Source organism: Lepeophtheirus salmonis, chromosome 7 (assembly GCF_016086655.4).
Source record: "Lepeophtheirus salmonis chromosome 7, UVic_Lsal_1.4, whole genome shotgun sequence".
Classification (NCBI taxonomy): Eukaryota; Metazoa; Arthropoda; class Copepoda; order Siphonostomatoida; family Caligidae; genus Lepeophtheirus; species Lepeophtheirus salmonis.
The window spans coordinates 30686415-30705599 of record NC_052137.2 but is presented as its reverse complement, the minus strand read 5'-3'; the positions used below and the strand labels follow the sequence as shown (position 1 = coordinate 30705599).

Genomic DNA, 19185 nt, shown 5'->3' with positions numbered 1-19185 from the left:
TTTTTAAAAATCATTTTAAAAAGCATCTTAGTTGTATCTTAAAAAAAGGAAGAAGTTGAGAGAAGAAAAAATATTCAAGTTGAACAATTCTTCCCTTTTTTGTCATATTATTGTCAAAATCTTTTGCGTCATTTTTTCTTTTCGAAAACTAATTGTCTTCTTTTAAAAAAATGTGCAAGGATACATTTCAAGAAAAATTGTTAAAATTTTAATATCTTTATCTTTTAAAAAATAGTCGTTTGTTTGTCAAAAAATTTGGTATTATAAAAAACGCTAGTTAAGTCTTGAAGGGTGGGGGGATGTTACCTAAGCCATCTTTTGAGCCTTTAGAACCAACAAGATAAATTTTAACTAAATTTCTTTTTCTATTTTAATCCATTTAGATTGAAGGTTTTCTTTTTTTCTGAATTTGATCAGCTACTTTGGAAAACATAGTTTCTTTATAGGAAGTGAATTGATAAGCCTCAAAATTTTGCCCATATTTGATCTGACAATTATTTAACCTTAGGTATTAACTTGCAAAAAGTAATGTCTAAAAAAAATTAGAGAAGAAACTCTTTTAATTGATGTCCAAACGAGAAGAACTTTGATGAAACCTCTCTCAAATCGAAATGATATTTTTTCAAACAAAAATGGATTTACGAGTGTCAAAATTTGTACAAAAATCCCTTTGTTATTTTTCTTATATTTGGTATAAAATAAAAAAAGAATATGTATTAAAAGGCTCCAGTGCAATTAAAAATAAGGGTTGAATGTTTTGTATACAACCTCAAGACATAACTTTGAAATTCAACTACAATATATATTAATGTTAATTTTTTACTTTTTATTTTACCAACTTATCTATTTGTAATTAGATTAAACATTTAGCAAAAAAATAGTTTTATTTGTAAAAATGTGTCATAGAACAAAATAACTTGTGTGTTTATATTAATTCTGACAAGTCATTATGAAAACTAGACTTCTAATGCATATGTATTCTCATAAAATGAAATTCTTTCTTGCTTTTTCTTACACACATTTATAAAAAACTTTTTTGAAAGTTATTTTAGTATTTTGTAAGTTTCTTTTTCATTTTATTTCTCCAAGTCAAAAACTTTAACTTATAGAGTTTTTTTACTAGTCCACAAAAGTACATATGATGAGTCAACATTTCTTTTTAAAAAACGTGAAATTTATAGCAGGTCATGGTAATGGATCCATATAAAATACATTTTTCAATATTTAATTATAAATTCATAAGTCATTTCCTTTAAGAGAATTGATTTTCTTAGTCATTATACTGCTCAAAAAGTAAACTGCTCCTTGGATTTAGATAGTTTGCGTCTGATTACTTCTATCTCAAGAAACATTAAAAACCATCATATGAATTAATTGAGCAATGATGTATAGGGTAGAATAGCATAACGTGGACTTGAGAGATGGATTTTGAAATACATCAAAAGTTTGATATTTTTATTAATTTGTAAAAAACAAACAAAACATGTAGACAAGGTTTTTGCGAAACTTTTTTCCCAAAATTTGACCAACTTTATTATCAATCATAGCATTATCACATCGCCTGAAGGCCATGCAGGAGTTGATGATAAACTCCTCTAGAGGTTCTCCCATTTAGCCACTGTGGAGAATTTCAGTGAGTCCACAATTGGATGTGAGTTCCTGTTGGTGTCTTTATCCAAAGTTACCCATTTAGAAAAGTCCAGTGGGTTCAAATCTGGTGGGAAAGTGCCAAATCTTTTGGGACTGGAGTAATGTTTCTGCACATAACTTTTGGCACGTGGTGAACTTGTGGAAATTTACTCATTTTTATTTGATCTATGTCAGGATTTTCTTACACCTCTCGAGCCTCCGGGATCCTGACTTAATTATTTCTAGTTTGAATTCCTCAAACAAACTCTAGCACATAGGTAGTTTAAGACTACTCTACGGACACCATGCTGATTAATAAACACAGCTGACCCTTTTCAAAGAATTCATGCCCCCTCTTAATACTTCAAAATAAATCCTGGGCACATGGATTGATTAAGGCAAAGACACCAAGTTGATTAAAAACCACCATCAACACTATACAAAGTATTCAAGCTTACTCAAAATACTTGAAAAAGGGGCCTGGACCCATAGTTTTGGACCTGTTTGTTGTCTTTGCCGTATTTTGCCGCATTTTGAAGTATTTAAAGAGGGGTTAAAGTGACAGAGGCGGCTTTTAACCTACTTGGTTGTCCTATCATTGGAAAAAACAAATATTTGGTCGAGGAATTGTGATTTTTTTATATAAAGGACGACAAATTTTCCCATAGCAATTTCTCACACTGGAAATCTTCTTCAGGGCAATTTTCCACAGGCAATTTTCTCCAGGAAATTTTCTTATAACCTTTATAACGTCATTTAAAAAGATCTATGACATATTTTCCTCCTTTTTTTTTAGATTCTTCACTTGGTTTGCAAACATAGAGTACATTGAAATATACATCCATACATAAGTATATTGTTATATTTGTATTATAAGCTACTCCAAAGAGACTTTCACTCCAAAAACAAAACGAAAAAACTATTAGTTCCCAAGGCAATAGATGAACACCTTTTTAGATAAACTCCACATTTTCTTTAAGTTGCTGGTTTCAGCTGTATAAAGTTTTTTCGGTTTTTTTCCTTATTCATGTTCAAAAAGAAATAAAGTAGTAATAGATGAAGATTTGTTTAGTTTGCTGAATTTTTCTTAGTCAGTCCACTTTCTTTTTTCTTTATCGTTATTTTCTTTGTTCCCTCAAAAGTTAAAATATATTCAGTCCACGTGCTTTTCTACATAAATATGAAAAAGGTATTGCTTTATGATAAATCCTGCAAATATCAAATTTTATATGTGAAATAGTTAGGTTGTAAAACTTAAGCTTTTTCGATATTTAAATAAAATAATCTGAAAATGAGCTTTGTAACCCTGACACTTTGAAGAATGCTTCGGAATACCCTGATGATGAATTCTTCATTGAGACAGGGTTGATAATATGTAATAATTCCCATCAAAAATGGTTTTCTCAATTTCAAGGTTAGACAGAATAAATAGATAATTTCAAAACATTAATCTACCTACCGACTCCCAGACATTATTTTTGCCATTACAGGATTTTATGTGCTGCAGATACGATAGAGACTCATCGACCCTTATACGTACAGGATTGGGCTGACAACATATGTTAAGAACATGTTACTTGCGAGAAACTTCTGCTTCTCCCGCCACTTGTCATACAATGGGATTCTTAAGCTTCTAAAACTACTACTCGTAAAAGTATATATCTTTCATTATTTTGCCAAGACTACGTTAATGAAAAGTTAGCTCTACATATGTCTGTACTTTGCTGAACATCATTATTATCTAATAGCCTAATGGTTTTTTTTCTCCGTATACACTTAATTTAACTAAGTTTTGATTTACTAGCTTTATTTTTGGGATAGTGTGAGGGTCAGCGTTGACCTCAAGCTCTCCAAATTGACTGACATTATCTAAAAATTATCTCAGCATCTGAATTACAATAAATAGTTGGAAAAAAAAAAGTTATAAAATAATAGTTTGATATTTTAGAAAATAAATCTAATTGAAATTTAGCTCTTGAGTTTTAATTGGTTCGATTTTTGAAAATAAGCTAATTGCTTCAATTTTTAATATTTTAAAAATGTTATTTTCAATTCATTATATGAAATTTGCTAAACTATTAGCGTAAATAACTCCATTAATAAGGATATTAGAGGGCTAAAACTGATGTTATCAGATTTCATATCATGCAGCAGCTCTAAATAGGTGTGGTTTTTGTAAATTGGGTAATTGGAATCGGATTTATACAGAAAAAACATTACCAAAATTAAAAATAACTATTACTTTATTAGTTAATTATCCACGTTTATCAAATAAGCAATATTGTTAGTAAAACTTTGCACCTTTTCATAAAAAATGATATATCATTCTAGAACCTCTAAATGAAAATTTATTTTTTTAAAAAGAAGCCTGATGAGTACGTCAAAATTCTGGATATCAAAGTCCTCAAATAGATATAATCCATGGTTGGCTATTCTCCGTGGGTGTTCCAGTAAGATGGAGTACCTGCACAAATCCCAAAGAAAACACCAAGAGTGGTCGCAGGCCAATATGGAATTCTGACCGCCGCAGAACCCAGACCTTATTCCCCCAGACTATTCCATCTAGACATATGTAGAGTTCAAAGCCTGTAGGAGACGACACAACAGCACCCACACCCTGAAGAACTACATCAAGAAGGCCTGGACCGTCATGAGTGCCTATTATACTGAAAGAGTGTACATCCGCTTCCGGCATTGCTTGGAGCTTACCATTAAATATGAGACAAGATAGATTGACTAAAACATATTCTTTGGTTTTCAATTAATAGTAAATAAACTTGTTAACTAATTTACCCAGGAACCTACAATGGACTTCAATACTTTGTGTATTTAGATGGGTAAATAATTAAGGGGGTCTGGTACATATATGCATTGGTAGTTATTAGTCTAAACACTCGTCCAAGGTTAAATTTTCCTCCAGTTTGGTCACATATGTTTTTTCTATATCAATTTAGAAAAATAAAATTTAGTAAGCCTCATTACAATATATTTATCAATATAATGTAATCTTAATTTATACTTTTCTTTAAGAAAGAGACAAGAAATGATTGTAGGAATCACTTTCATAAATGTGTTGTCCAGTGAATTTGAAGAATAAATATATGTTTGTATGTACTTATATATATTCAAAATATTTCTAGGATGAGGATCAGATGTTCCCATAACTTACATCTGAGGCTTGTGACATTTTTTTTTGTTTTTGACGTAGGGTGTCAGAAATTCAGAGTGATAATATTTCATATGTGTATTTACTCTATAACAATATAAACAGACTCAAAACATAGCTTTACTATATATTTTTATATTGAGGGTTGTGTAAAGGATAAATGTGACCTTTATTTAACAGCATACACAAACTTTAAAAAAAAGGATTTTCTACTCAGCATATTATTTATAAAATTCAACGCCAAATGAAAGTTGAACCATAATAATATTTATTATTAATCAATATAATCGCCTTTGGACAGAATTAGGGATTCGGTTCCACCTCATAAACAAGAGCAGACCTTGATGACAGTTTTCTTTGGCATTGTCACTCAACTGCACTCAAAGCCGAAAAAAGAAAAACTTGACAACTTGGCCAACGTTTTCTTTCTCTTTTGGCTTTGCAATTGATTCATAATCACCTCCAGACTCTTCCAGTTCCTTCCTGACTTTCAAGACAAAGGACATGTCCACCTTCCAAAGTTTGTAATTTCAACATTGTCTTGAGAAAATTGCATGAAGGACACTTTGCATTGTCCACAATAAATACCTCCTTGATCGATATCAAGCACTTCTAGCTAGCTGTTAAACACTTCTGGCTAGCTGTTAAAACTTCAAACAACGTCCTACGTGAGCAGGCGCTCAAAGCTCGTTTTTAAAGAAAAGCTGCACGCTGTATATAACATTTCATGATTAAACAAATAATCATTTATTATTGTTTTCATATTCTAATAAAACCGTTTGTTTGCTAACCATTCCTTAGAAAATCAATATTCATTGATTGCACTTTTATTATAGAAAGTGTATCCTTTCAAATAACCTATAAGATTAACGATCGTTCATTATCATAATTAAAAAGAAAAGGAGTACAATAAATGAAAAAGAGTTTGATTTAAATTATATTATTTAAAAGGGGATGTTATAATAAAAACAAAAACAAAAAAAAACACTTTTAAAAAATGAGTTTTGAAATGAAAAAAATTTAATTTACATTGAAAATTAATCGGATATTTTCACTTTCCTTCTTACATTGGTTAGTTGATGAATAATGTGGGGAGTTAAATGCAAAGGTTCATGGTTTACTTCATTCTATGTACTTTCTACATTAGCATGCATATTCTAGTTGTATAGAGAAGGGGCAAAAACTTGCAAAAGCATTTAATAAAGATTTTATCCCTGCTATTCATAATTGCTAGATTTCATTACCCAACGAAAAAAAAAAAAAAAAGTTTTATTTATCTCATGTGTCAGATCAATAACAAAAAAGGCAACACAGTTTTTAAAGGTTGCAAAGACCATTGGCATCTTCATCTGGAAAGTCTACAACATCAAGAAGTCAATTAAAAGTCTCTGCAAACAAGAAAAACTAAGACTTCTCTAGGCACAATACGCGTGCAATCTGGTCTGCCTCAATTTGAAACTCCTCCAACTTTTGTTTAAACTCCCCTGGGCTTTGCAGTTTGGGGCGTATTGGAGAAGAATCTTACATATAAATTTGGATTTGTTCCGAGCTGCTATTACAGAAGCACAATACTTCATAAGCACGGCCTTTTTCGTCAAGAGCTGTAAATCTTTTTGCCGGTATGATAAAAGATACTGTCAATTAAAGGGGCTATCATGACAATTTGAAGAATGTTGTTTTTTTTTTAAATAAAAAGCTAAGCTATCTTGACGCTTTATTATATATTCTGCAAACATCTGCAGGAGGAAGAAAATAAACATAAATCACACTAGAATTACTCCGATGTCATGCAGGAAAATAAGCATCTGAAAAATGTATGCTGAAAAGAGACCTGCTAGAAAAAATAATAATAAATAGGATTGTATAAAATATGACCTTGAACGAGCTAAGAACTTTTTGTAATCACAACCGGAACAGGATTTTTTTATTTCCTAGAGCTGTAATCACTGGTACATGTGCTTTCAAAAGGCAGATAGTTACTATGAGTCAAGAGTAACTCCTTGTTCATCAGATTATATAATTTGTTACTAACTTTATAAGTTTGAGGTGTCTAGGAGAAAAAGATCTGCAGCATCTCTCATTCAAATTTGGATTTGCTCCAAGCTCATATTATCATGGAATAGTATCCCATATACATGTCGTTCATCGTCGAGAGCAACAAATCTGTTAGCTAGCTTAAAAAAAAGCTATTATTGCATGAAAAGGCGGACATACTAAATATCAAATATAGCAAAATATAGTATTTAAAAATATCACAAATTACTTTTGAGTTTTGATGCTGAATTCTGTTTTTGTAATATAGGCTTACTAATATAAGTTTTAGATTCCCAGTTTGTATAGGCCTTGTAATAGCTGTTGAGAAAAAACAAATTTTTTACTGTTATATATTGGACAATCAATTCTTAGAATTGTATAAAATACGACCTGCCAATTTGAAGAATGTTTAAGAGAAAATCAGTTTAGCTGTCAGGACGTTGTATTACATAGGCTATGAGCAGTTTCACAGGGAATTAAATAAACCCAAAAAAAAGCTTGGCTTGAAAAAATGCAAAAAAAAAGAAAGTCTTACGGACAATAATTATAAATATATTCGTATAAAATATGACCTAGAACGTGAACAATATTTTTGAAGCTGCAACCGGAACAGCATTTTTTGTTTAACTGTTGTCAGTTTTATTTAACTTTGGAGAGAATATCAAATTATAAAGTAATGATAAGTACCTCTCCTCATGAACGACAGAGAGTAAAAATGAGGATTTGCTTTGAAGTTTTTTTTTAAAGTTCTTGTTAGACTTGAAGAAGGACATCAGAGAAGTTCCAACCTTTATGCCCTTGCAAGATACGGAGTAGATTTTGTGTTTATTTTCGTTTGCTCATCATTGATTGCAACTAATCTAATTAAACATAATGAGGGCTAAGATGTTCTCCCAAAAAAAATCGTCAAATTGTTACAGATACCATTTATTTTCGGTTTCCTAATTTTAACATTCCGTCAGGACATGCCTTATATATAGTGGTGTAGATTGTGTTTGCAATTTTTGCTGGCCTGTGTTTTTATTGTTTATTTTTGAATTGATAAAATAAATTCAAGAAATTTTATTTCCCCTAGATTATATCATTATTATTTAATTTCTCATTAGTGAACTCCTTTCCCTACTTAATTTAATTATATTCAAAACCTGATTGAACATTCCTATGGCCCCATAAACACGTAGAGTATGTTTGAGTATTTGTTTGAGTGTTATATATTTCAAATACCTTGTTTAGCTCAAAGTAAAATGGGGGATCAAAATCGGAGTAATTCTTGCTAATGTGCTTGTATGTTTTCTTTCCCCTCCTTCCTTGTAACAGCTGATTGAATAAAACGTCATGGCAGCCATGCTGTACTCCTCCAAATTGTGAGGGTTACAATGTTGATTTTTGTATGTTATTAGTCTACACAAAACACAATTTTCATCTCTATTTATGTATCCCTAGATATGGACCCTCTCAATTTAGACAATTTAATTAAAATATTTATATTTAATACACATAAAGGAATGTTTTCCATAACTTTCATTTTTGCTCCATGTCTTGTGATTGTTTAATTCCTCTCATAGCTGCTAATTCTGCTAAATTGGGTTTTCTTTTAACTTTATTTTAATTTCTATTGCAAGAACGATGAAGAGCACCAATGAGGATTTTCTTAAGAGTTATAAGTGACAGCTGGACACGGAGCTGAATTGAGTATAATTTTTCTAGTCATTCAAACCTTTATATCCTGACTGTATTTCCCCCCCCCCTTATTGGCATACCACCAGATTGTACTTTATGCTACTTTAATGATAAATTGGAAAAGATTAAACATCAGGAATTTGAATTGTTATGTTGTATTCATAAGCTGATAAGAGATACAAAAAAGTTTTGACTTATTTTAAATACTGTTTAAAACGAGGACTGTGCCAAAGAAAATTTTTTTTTTTGAAAAAGTTTCCGGAAGTCTGACATCAAATTCTTAAGGAAGAATGATTCATCCACAAAAGAGTATATAGACATAGTTTATAATAAGAAATACTCATGACAAGATTTTAAAGAGAAAAATAAGTACAAAAGTTTACTTTTCCATTATTGAAGGGGAAGTTTCTGTTTCTTTTTATTCTTTAGAAGAATAATTCATTCTATTGAATACTCAGAAATAAGAAAAGAGCTTCCATTTATTTAATTTTTCGTTAAAAAGTGAGAGACTGTTACATAAAATAAAATTAAGCACATAAAATAAGAATAAAAATTATATTTGGAGGTACTTTGATGATGATTAATAAGGTTAAGATTATTTCACAAAAGTAGTCATTTTTTTATCCAACTTTTATTAGTATTATTTAAATAGAATATGGTTTGCACACTACGAACAATGGTTATATTTATATTAAAGTGTACCACAATGACAAAAGTTGGGAATTTAGTATTCGAAGATTATGTTATTTGCATTTTATTCATCTAAGCATGAGAATAACCATTAATTGTCCTAGATAAATTATTCTTTCTGTCTGTGTTTTGATTTGAAAGTCTTATACATAAATATAAATTTAAAAAAAGTAAATTTTTATTTTGCTTTTTCAAAATTATCAAATGTAATCGATATATAGGATTTTTATTCAATTACGCAGTACTGCATAAAAACCTTAAGTATTTAAATAGTAGTTTTTTTAAATGTGTTCTTCAGTTCCATTACAGCTGTTTGTTTGGTTATACCTAACAGAATGGGAGATATTTTATTTACCTTCTTTAAGATAGAATGATTACACTTCCATATTATTGGATACTATTCGTTTTGTACTAGGCTTCTTACAAGTTAATTTAACTATTTATAATCCACAGAATAATTAGATTGATCATCAACTATTATTTAATCATACAGGGTAACAATTGTAAAAATGAATAGAAGACAATAATCAAATTTATCTATGAGCGCAGAACTAAAAACTGATCTTGGTTTTTTTTTTCTGTGACCTGAATTCTGAAATATTTGTGACAATAGTAATTTGGAAAAATTATTTTTCAGATTTATTTTCACCCTTTAAAAAATCCCTATACTAAAAGTAGGTTGTATAAAACTCATTTAAATTGTTTTATTAATTCTATATCTTGTTCTGAACTCGATATATTTCCATTTTGAGGCGGAAAAAAGATGAAAAACGACACTCTTCTTTAGAACCTTATAACTTATTCATAAGATATAGTGATGAGAAATAATAAAACTTATATTATAGTAAAATATTCAATGTACACTTTAAAAAATATAAATATTTAAAAAATATTTGTCTCCAATGGTTATTTTTCCATTTTGTAGTGATCCCATTTTTTATTGGGGTGTACTAGGAAATAGTCAATATTATAATCAAATTATTTCCGATTTCAATGCCAATTTCACAACGACATGCCTCTTAAAAGGATGATGTAGGCAACTGAAGGAAGATACTTCTAACTTTATCATCGATTTTCATAATCTCAGATATTTTAGAATTCAGATGACTGAGAGAAAAACTGAGATCAGCTTTTTGATTCTGCACTCAATGAGAAATTTCTTTTTTTGGCTGGAATAAATTTGATGAAAATGAGTGTTCTCTTGTGTAAATCACAAAAAGTATTGAAGAGAAAACACGTCATATGAATTGATATTTTATAAAGTTGTTATGCGTGAGTGTGCACATGAAAAAAAAAGTAACTCTGAGAATTGAATGGGGAGTTATCTTATATGTATACATTATAAAGCAAAGTTTGTCTGTTTGTCGAAGCCTAATATCTATGGGTATTACCGTTTGTATAAAGATACAGCATGGAATTGATCAATATTACAAATTTATGTATGCTGAAGGTATATAATAAATGAATAATAACAAGAAATTTATTTAAATTATGTTCCAGATTTATTATGATCGTTCTGTGCCCTCGAGACTAACCACCCCTTTTCTTGTATGTATGTAATCCTCCCTTAAGATTAACTGTGGATATATGTACATATTTCTATTTATAAGGTAGTATGTATCGTAAGATATAAGAAGGACTATGGAAAAGGGGGAGTGAATCACTGAAGCTTTAAAAAATAAAATAGTATAATTAGGTTAACTATGTATCCAATTTGTCTATCCAACCTCCACATAAATCCAAGAAGAGAACCCCTACTACTAAGATAATGGCCCTTGAGGACAATCATTAATTTGAGTTGTGGGTTCGTTATACATAATAACAAGGATTACTGAGATGAATGAAAAGCGAGTGTTCTTCACAAATATTGTGTCCGTCCTTATTTATTCTGGTCTATTCCAGTCTCCACTTCAGACCAGTCATTCAGACCGTCGGTCCTTCGAACTGTCAGTACACGAATTGATTAAGAAAGATGTTTGACATTTAGGTAAGTTATCAAGGAACGAACTTTATAAGTTGTAGAAATAAACCTGACTGGACCGACAATGAATTGGAAGGGACTGCACTCTTCAGTGATAGATTCGTCCTAGGACGGATTTCCTTATCAGTCTGTTTTTCTTGTTAATCCCCCATCATATATTACTATAAACTTTATTTATATATGCAGTCACCTCTAGAAAACAGCTACCAGGACAATGCACTGCGTCTTTATGTATTTCAAAAAGCTAATCGTGGTAATGAATGAAGATTTATGACATCGAACTATAGATGATACTTCAACAGCGGAAATGATGTAGTACTATTAGACTGATAAAAATGAGTACTAAAACTAGCATAATTGTACAGGACTGGACTACGAAGAATTCAGTCTTAATAAGGTTTTTTTTATACAGATCCAACCTGACTAACTGATTTAGAACTAGTGTTGGATTGGAAATAGAACTGGTTTCTTAATCAGTCTTGTTTTCCCCTTTTAAGTGTTTTTTTTATCAGTCCAATCTTTTTTACCTTGTATTGGTCCTAAGGACCGATCAATTGCCCTTTCAGTCTTACGGTCCTAGGTATCTTTTTAGCTAGCTAGGAATGAAAAAAAAAAATACAAACAAAGAAAATAATGACGGATAGCTAGAACGTATAATATAACTATCTACTCTCCCACTTCCTTCTTTCAACTTAATATACATTTTCTCTTTGAAAGACGTTATGAATTATGATTCAACTTCAGCAACTCAAATTATGTATATACTAGCAACTACATAATTTCAGCTGTTTTAGTTTTTATTAAAAACTGTTAAGGACTGGACTTAGGGCTGAAAAAGTTTTATTAGGACCGGACTGATTTGTTTGTATTTTTTTAGACCGATCTAACAGTAGCCCTAAATCATAATTGACGCAGCACTATACTGATTTGATATATAAAATACAATGCGGGCCATCATAAAAACCCAAAAACATTACAGTGATTTCCTCTTTCATCCAGCTCCGCCTCAGGGGACTGAGTAGATGAATAAGAGCAGGAGAGAACATTATCAAAACTGCTAAAACAGAGCCAATTGTAATATTTTGTATCTTAAATAAATAAAGTTTGTTTTTGTGATTTTCTCATATAATTTAGTCATGACTTGCATATTTCTCAGAGTTATGTATTCTCTGATGCATGTCTTCGTCTTTGGCCAGCATCTTAATCAGTGTTTGTACGTCATCCAACGTGAGTTTACTTCAATTGATACCTAAGTAACTGCTGTTCGAATATACACACATTGTAAAAATTGGAGAAACCTTTACCATGGACAAATTACTCGAAAATGTTGGATTTTTATGGGTTTTAGTTTTGTGGCTTACAAAGTGCTAATTTGAAAAATATTTTTTACCAATCTTTGCATAGCTTTGTGTTATTTTTTACACTAAAATATATAAATAAAATAAAAAAGCTTGAAGTATATGTAGTTTTCACTTACCAAATATATTTTCATTGTTTTGTTTGATCTTCTTAATTAGAGTCCTGTAAGGTCACACAATTGACGAAAAGTTGACCCTTTCTTTAGAAGACTAATGAATTTCTGATTATTGCAAACAATCATTAAAATTATAGTTTGTTTAATTGTGAATTGTAACAATTTTTTCCATGTTTTCTAGATGTAAAAAGCAACCAAAACCTATCATTTAAATCAAAGGCAAAATATTTCTGACTAGCATAATTTGGATAACAATTGAAAGGTAACTTTGATTAAAGGAATGTCCATTTCGGTAGAAATAAGTTTATATTTTGCCAAAAAAAAAAATTAATAAATTCTTAAGCTGTAAAATGTGGAAAGTGATTAATTATCGAGCATGTGATCAGTTTATGTAGAAATATTTAAAAAATCATTATTGAATCTCCACTAATATGAAGAAAAAATGGATATTAGGAGAAAGTTTCCGTTTTTTTTGTTTCATCTATACATAAAGCCAAATATTTCATAAACATGTTTGAGTTAATTAAAGGCCTTGTATTCAAGTCTAAAACCATTTTTTAATTTCAGAGACTTATATTTGCCCCGATTTGGCCTTTACCATAAAATTTTCTTCTTTTATAGTCACAATTAGTTTTAGTTACTTTAATTCTACACACCCAAAGGATTGATAAGAATTATTTTTTTATATAAATTGACGGTAACTCATACAAGAATACAAATGTAGTCTACAATTAATTTTGGGAAAAATCATTCTAGATTGCTTTTGTGTTATGAAGCCATATATGTGATTATTCTAAAAAAGTACCGGAAAATACTTTGTACAAAAGTTCTATAAAGTTAATGTGTGTAAGATGAGCCTTCTTTCCCCTACATACTACCCAGTGGTCCATTTAAAAGAACACTTTGTATTTTAAACTTAAACAAGATATTATTTGTCAATTAGAAATATAATTTCAATAAAATTAATACGATAAATATAAAAATGTGTGTCTGACCAGTTTTAATCATTAATACAGTCGCCCTTATCAGTAATTATGCCTTCCAGGGATCATCAGAAGGTCTGGTACCCACTGCAGATATAGTCATCTGGTATTGCATACCAGTGGTGGCTTACAGTGATTTTGAAGGCTTTTGTGTTATTATAGCAGACATTGCAGGCCTTCCCCTCGACATGCACCCAAAAAAGTTTAGTCGAAGGAGTTGGCATCAGGGTTGTCGGGGGCCAAAGGTGTCCAAAAAGAGTTCAAAAGTATTATTCAAAAGAGTTTCATAACTGAGAAAATAGGTTTCTTTCACTGCTGGTGTAAAAAATGGCCTTTCCACCCTCGCAAGGCTCTTTCCAACCACTTTTTTGATAGCTCCCTGGTCTATTTATTGTGAAACTCCGGGATCTCATTTATGGATCCTCATGAACTTGAGAGAATGGACCTGGGATGTTTTCTTTTTCTCCTAAAGGTACAGTTGGCCTTTTTGACATAACATTTCTTCCTCTCCAACGTTTCCAACTTGCTGATAGTATAAACGGTGGCCTGGAGACGCCTAGTGTCAATGAGAGTACAAATGTAAATTAGTCAATCCCGTTCAAGTGTCATATTCTCGAATAGTTCATAAGCTCCAGAGCTTGAGATTGTTTTGTTTTGTATGTAATTGCTTATGCTATAATATATCTAAATATTACTAATTTCAATCACTCAACCTTTATGAGTCATTGAATTAATCAGTGTTCAGATTTCAATGTACCGCCTGGTATATTATTTTTGACAAAAATTGTCTTTTCAACACTTCATCAGCACTAAATTAAACTACTACTACTCATTTTTAAAGTAATTGAGTCTTAAATTTTCTCCCTATCAAACAACCTATCTACTTGATTAAATTTGTTAAAAACTTTTAGCAAAGTCACATCTCCTGCATTACTAAGCACACTAAATGATATTGTATGTCTCAGAAAAGTAAGGAAAGAAAAAACAAGTATCAACAGGTTAATATACAATGAGTAACATAAATCCAGTCCTCTTCAGATAAATTATCTGTATTTAAGTTTTCAGTACAAAAAACGTCATACACTTGATATAAATTAATACTGAATTCCAAACCATTACCAATAAACAGAGTAACACAAATCAATAGCAATGAAACTTGGAATTTTTCTTCCAGTTTTTTCATAAGAACATTATCTTCTTCTTGTAGTTAACAATTATAATTTTGACATAGGGTGATCATATTCTGCCGTTTATGTCCTGATCCTCCCTTTTCTAACAACGCCATCTTCACCAGGAAATGTTTTTGTGACAATTTTGTCATCCACATTAACTGAGGAGGCATATATATTATCCATCATTTCCAGAAAATATCAGTTTTTCTTTTAATAAGTTGGAGCCTAGATTCAGCTTCATCTAGTTGGTCCACTGTTATTCTTACTCCGTATGAGAGTCTGTTTGGTGTAATAAAACCTGATTTGTCCAAACGATCGGCTAAATTAACACAAAATAATGGCCTCGAATTTACCATATAAGCTATTTTGTATAATATTATAGACCATTCATCTGGGGTTAACATTACGTATTTATAATCCATAATTCCGTTTAAAGCCTTTCTTAAACTTTTTATTAAACTTTCTACAGCTCCACTAATGATAGTGCAGTTCCACTTTCACTCCAAAGCCTTACTTCGTACTCTTTCATTTTTCATCAACTCACTCCAATTATCACGTATTTTCTTAATTTCTTAGTGAGCTCCTACTAAATTATTTATCAGATCGGAATATATTACTAGCTCGTACTCTCCTCAAAGTCACAAACCTCCGGAACGCTGAAAGGAACTTTTCTCATGACAATCCTTGTCCTCCACCACATAAATCAGTAGTCAATTCTAAATGAATAGTCCTAAAGGTTAAAAATTAGTCTGTTTGATTTCCAGATCTTTACGAACACTCATATTGATATCTTGGGGATGTTCTGGCCAGTCTTCACAGTAGAGGTAGGATGGAGATTGATAAAATTTTAAGTTCATTAACGGTAATATGTTTTGTGAGAGCGTCCGCCGGGTTTTGCTTTCCTGGAACGCAACAAAAAAAGTATCTTGTATCTCTGACATACGCACTTGCACATGAGCCTTACAGGAGTATTTGTCATTTCGAATCCAATTTAAGGCCGGCTTTGAATCACTCTACATACAAAACTTTTTGTTTCCCATTGTAACGCGTTTATAATAGACTTCATTAGTCTTGTCATGATCAGTAATCCATTTAGTTTAATTCTAAGTATGCTTTTGATTCGAAATAGAGTTACGTAAGACTTCTCCGCTATAAATCTAACTTCAAATCTTCCTGTTCCATTCTCCATCGAACAAATACACAGGCTCCATAAGGTAGTTTTCCTCCATCAGCAAATCCATAAATTTTAGGTACTCCTACTACATTTTTTGGACGTAATGATCTTATTCTTTGAACTTCCTCCAACAGTTCTAGTGATTCGATTCTTGTCTTCCATACTTCTGCTTCTTTTCTTGTAGAACGGTATCCCAATCTATTCCTCATGCCCACAACGATTGAAAAGCTATTCTCAACTGCATCAAAACAGGAGGAACTATTCCTGGGGGAACCCATATTCGAACACTAGCTGACAAAATTGTTCCCTTTTTAATTTGATTAAACTTGACCATTATCTTACTCCTAGTCGTATATAATCTGACTCCACGTCCAAATTATGTCCAAGAACTGGAATCACCACACATGTTTCTCCTGAGCTTAATGCACTGGAATACCATCTTTTTATTTTAAAACCTCCACAATGCAGAATACGATCTAGAACCACCAATATTTTACTAGCCACCTCAGCTCTTTTCACGGATGTAGCAATGTAATCAACATTAGTATCTTTAAATAAGACTCTTCTAGCTTCTGGGTGCTCATCGAATACTTTTTAGCAATAAATCTGAGGGTGCATTGAGATAAGTCCGGACTAGGCTTATCTCCAAACATAAGACGTGTACATTCATATATTTTTATATTCACTCTTTCATCACCATCTCTCCATACAATGTGTTGATATTTTCCCTCGTCATCTTTAACAAAAATACGATTAAACATTTTTCAAATGGCAGCATTGAAAGCCACTTTCTCTCTCTAAATATTATGAGAATATCAAATACCTTATTTGTCAAATCAGGTCCTTTCTCGAAACAATCATTATAAGTGAATCTCAGCAAAACTTATTTTGCGTAGTTACAAACAATTCTTAACGGAGTTGATTCACTTGTTGTTTTTTAGGACTCCTCGGATATTTAAATAGAAATCTTCTTCGTTTTCTTCTAATTCATCTATCTTATCATTGAATCATTCCATACGTCCATCCCTTTTCATTTGTTTCCCACATAACTTCATCGCTTCAATAGCTTCCTCTTTGTTATTTAGAGCCTTTGGTGGAAAAACCTTTTGCCATGGTAGTCTTACTTCCACGTGACCATTCACCAATTCAATATCTTATTTAATCTTCTTGATGAAACGAGGCTCGTCAAATTACTTCTCACTACACAAGCACAATCTACTCGGTTTTACTCCTCGTTATCATTTAACATTATTTTCCTAAAATTGTCTACGTCTTCATTAATTACACCCTCTATTCTAAAAACGTTGACTTTCCTTCTAACACAGAATAAGGAATTAGTTGACACTTTCTAAAACTCTACCAATAACAGCCCATCCTAGAGGATACTTGAACAGGTTTTATTACATTTGGTTTTTATTAATCCCAATTCTTTCAGAAGATATTTAAAATCTTAACCGATGAGACAACAAAATTTTAAATATAGATATTTGATTTAAAAAAATCCTTTTCTTATTCCAGAGATTTCCAACATGTATAACCTATAGAAAACAAGCGCAGATTGTAAGGCTTTTCTGTTTGATTTTGGTTCATACAACGAACAATGACATTATATTTCCTCGGACTTTCTTCATGTAACTTTCTACCAGCAACCTCGTAACAAATCTTACCAGGCATTCCATTTAAACCTAATCGAGACCCTAAAACTTTTCTTATAAGGCTTGTATCACTTCCAAAATCTATCAACGCTCGAACTTGTCTCCATAATCCATCCAGATCTTGAATTTCAATAATAACCACTGGTAATCTTTTATTTATTTACCTTAAGGGTATTAACATTCGTTTTTTCCATCTCATTATGTCTTTTGATTGATATATGAAGGAATGTTTGATGGTTGTGTCTGTTACAAATATCTCTTATGTCAAACTTTTTTGACATCGAAAACAAACTCTTGTTTTAGTTATGATATTCTGACGTTCTTGTACGGATAAAATAACAAATTTCTTACATTTAGTTAAGTCATAAAAGTTATTGCCACAGCCACGATCATAGAGCATCTTCACGGCTTCTGTATTGAAGATAGACGATAGACAGTAATGTTGTGTTCTCATATCGTTTCTGTTCCTACATGGATACGTATTTCCCTTAGAAACAAAACTAGTTCGTCTACATTGTAACCCTTCTTCATTTTTATAAATAATTTAGATAATTTCTGAGGTAATTTATGACTTATAATATCTTCTATCAAAAAACCTCTATCAACATATTCTGTTTCAACAATTCTTATCATCTAATCTCGAAAGCGCTCTATACATAATGGCAGACTCTTCATTTGTTCACTATGTACATCTTCAATTCTTGTTATTTTATGAAACTCTGCCCTGATTTCTCTCAGTACATTCTGTTCGGTTATTGTACACACAAATTTATCAAATACCTCTTTAATTGCTTATTCTTACCTCCTCATGATAAAAAATATGCAGTACCTGAATAAATAATGCTTGCTTTGTTTTTCCACTCGTAACACTTGCTGCTTCTAAGGTTTCTAAAAACAAAGTTTTCCATGACTTTTAATATACAATGAGTGACGTCAATCCATACCTGATTAGTTCCACCAAAATATTTCTTAAAGAATGTTTGCAACTTTCTTGTCAAGTCAATTAATTTGTTTAGCTGATCTGAAGAAAATAAAAAATAAACCCCATCCTAAATGTAGCAAGGTCTTATGGCTAAAATTACTCCAATATCAATCCTCAATTCTACTCTGAGTCCATCAAGGGATTATATATATCACTGTTATTATTCCTCTTTTCTGATCTCACCCACAAGTTATTACCTGAGATGTTTCTTTCTCAAGAAGTAAATAATTATGAAAGCAGCTTTAGGAAGTAAAAAAAAACCTTACTCAAGTGGCAATTACAAAAAGTATCTCCAGCTTTCTACGTCATATTTTATACAATACTTTTTTCATTTATACTCAAAGTTGGCCACTCCTTCCTTGTTTTGTACTCTCCAGTATGTTATAGTTCACAAAATGACCAAGAAATCAGGACCAACCCAGAAACCAATGTAGTAGTTGTTTATTTAGTTTCTATAGTGATGTAAATCGTGTGTGCTTTTTAGATTGTCCGTTTTTTGAACTGATAATCTGAAGAATTAATTTATTTTTCCATAGCTGTTGGCATTATCATTTAACTCATTGAG

The 19185-nt window shown here is 31.2% G+C and overlaps 1 protein-coding gene across 2 annotated transcripts in view; it reads left to right on the top strand.

Annotated features, from left to right (window-relative positions):
• Positions 1-19185, top strand: part of LOC121122237 (BTB/POZ domain-containing protein 3) — a 529811-nt gene that overhangs the window by 264515 nt on the left and 246111 nt on the right. The window lies entirely within an intron of this gene.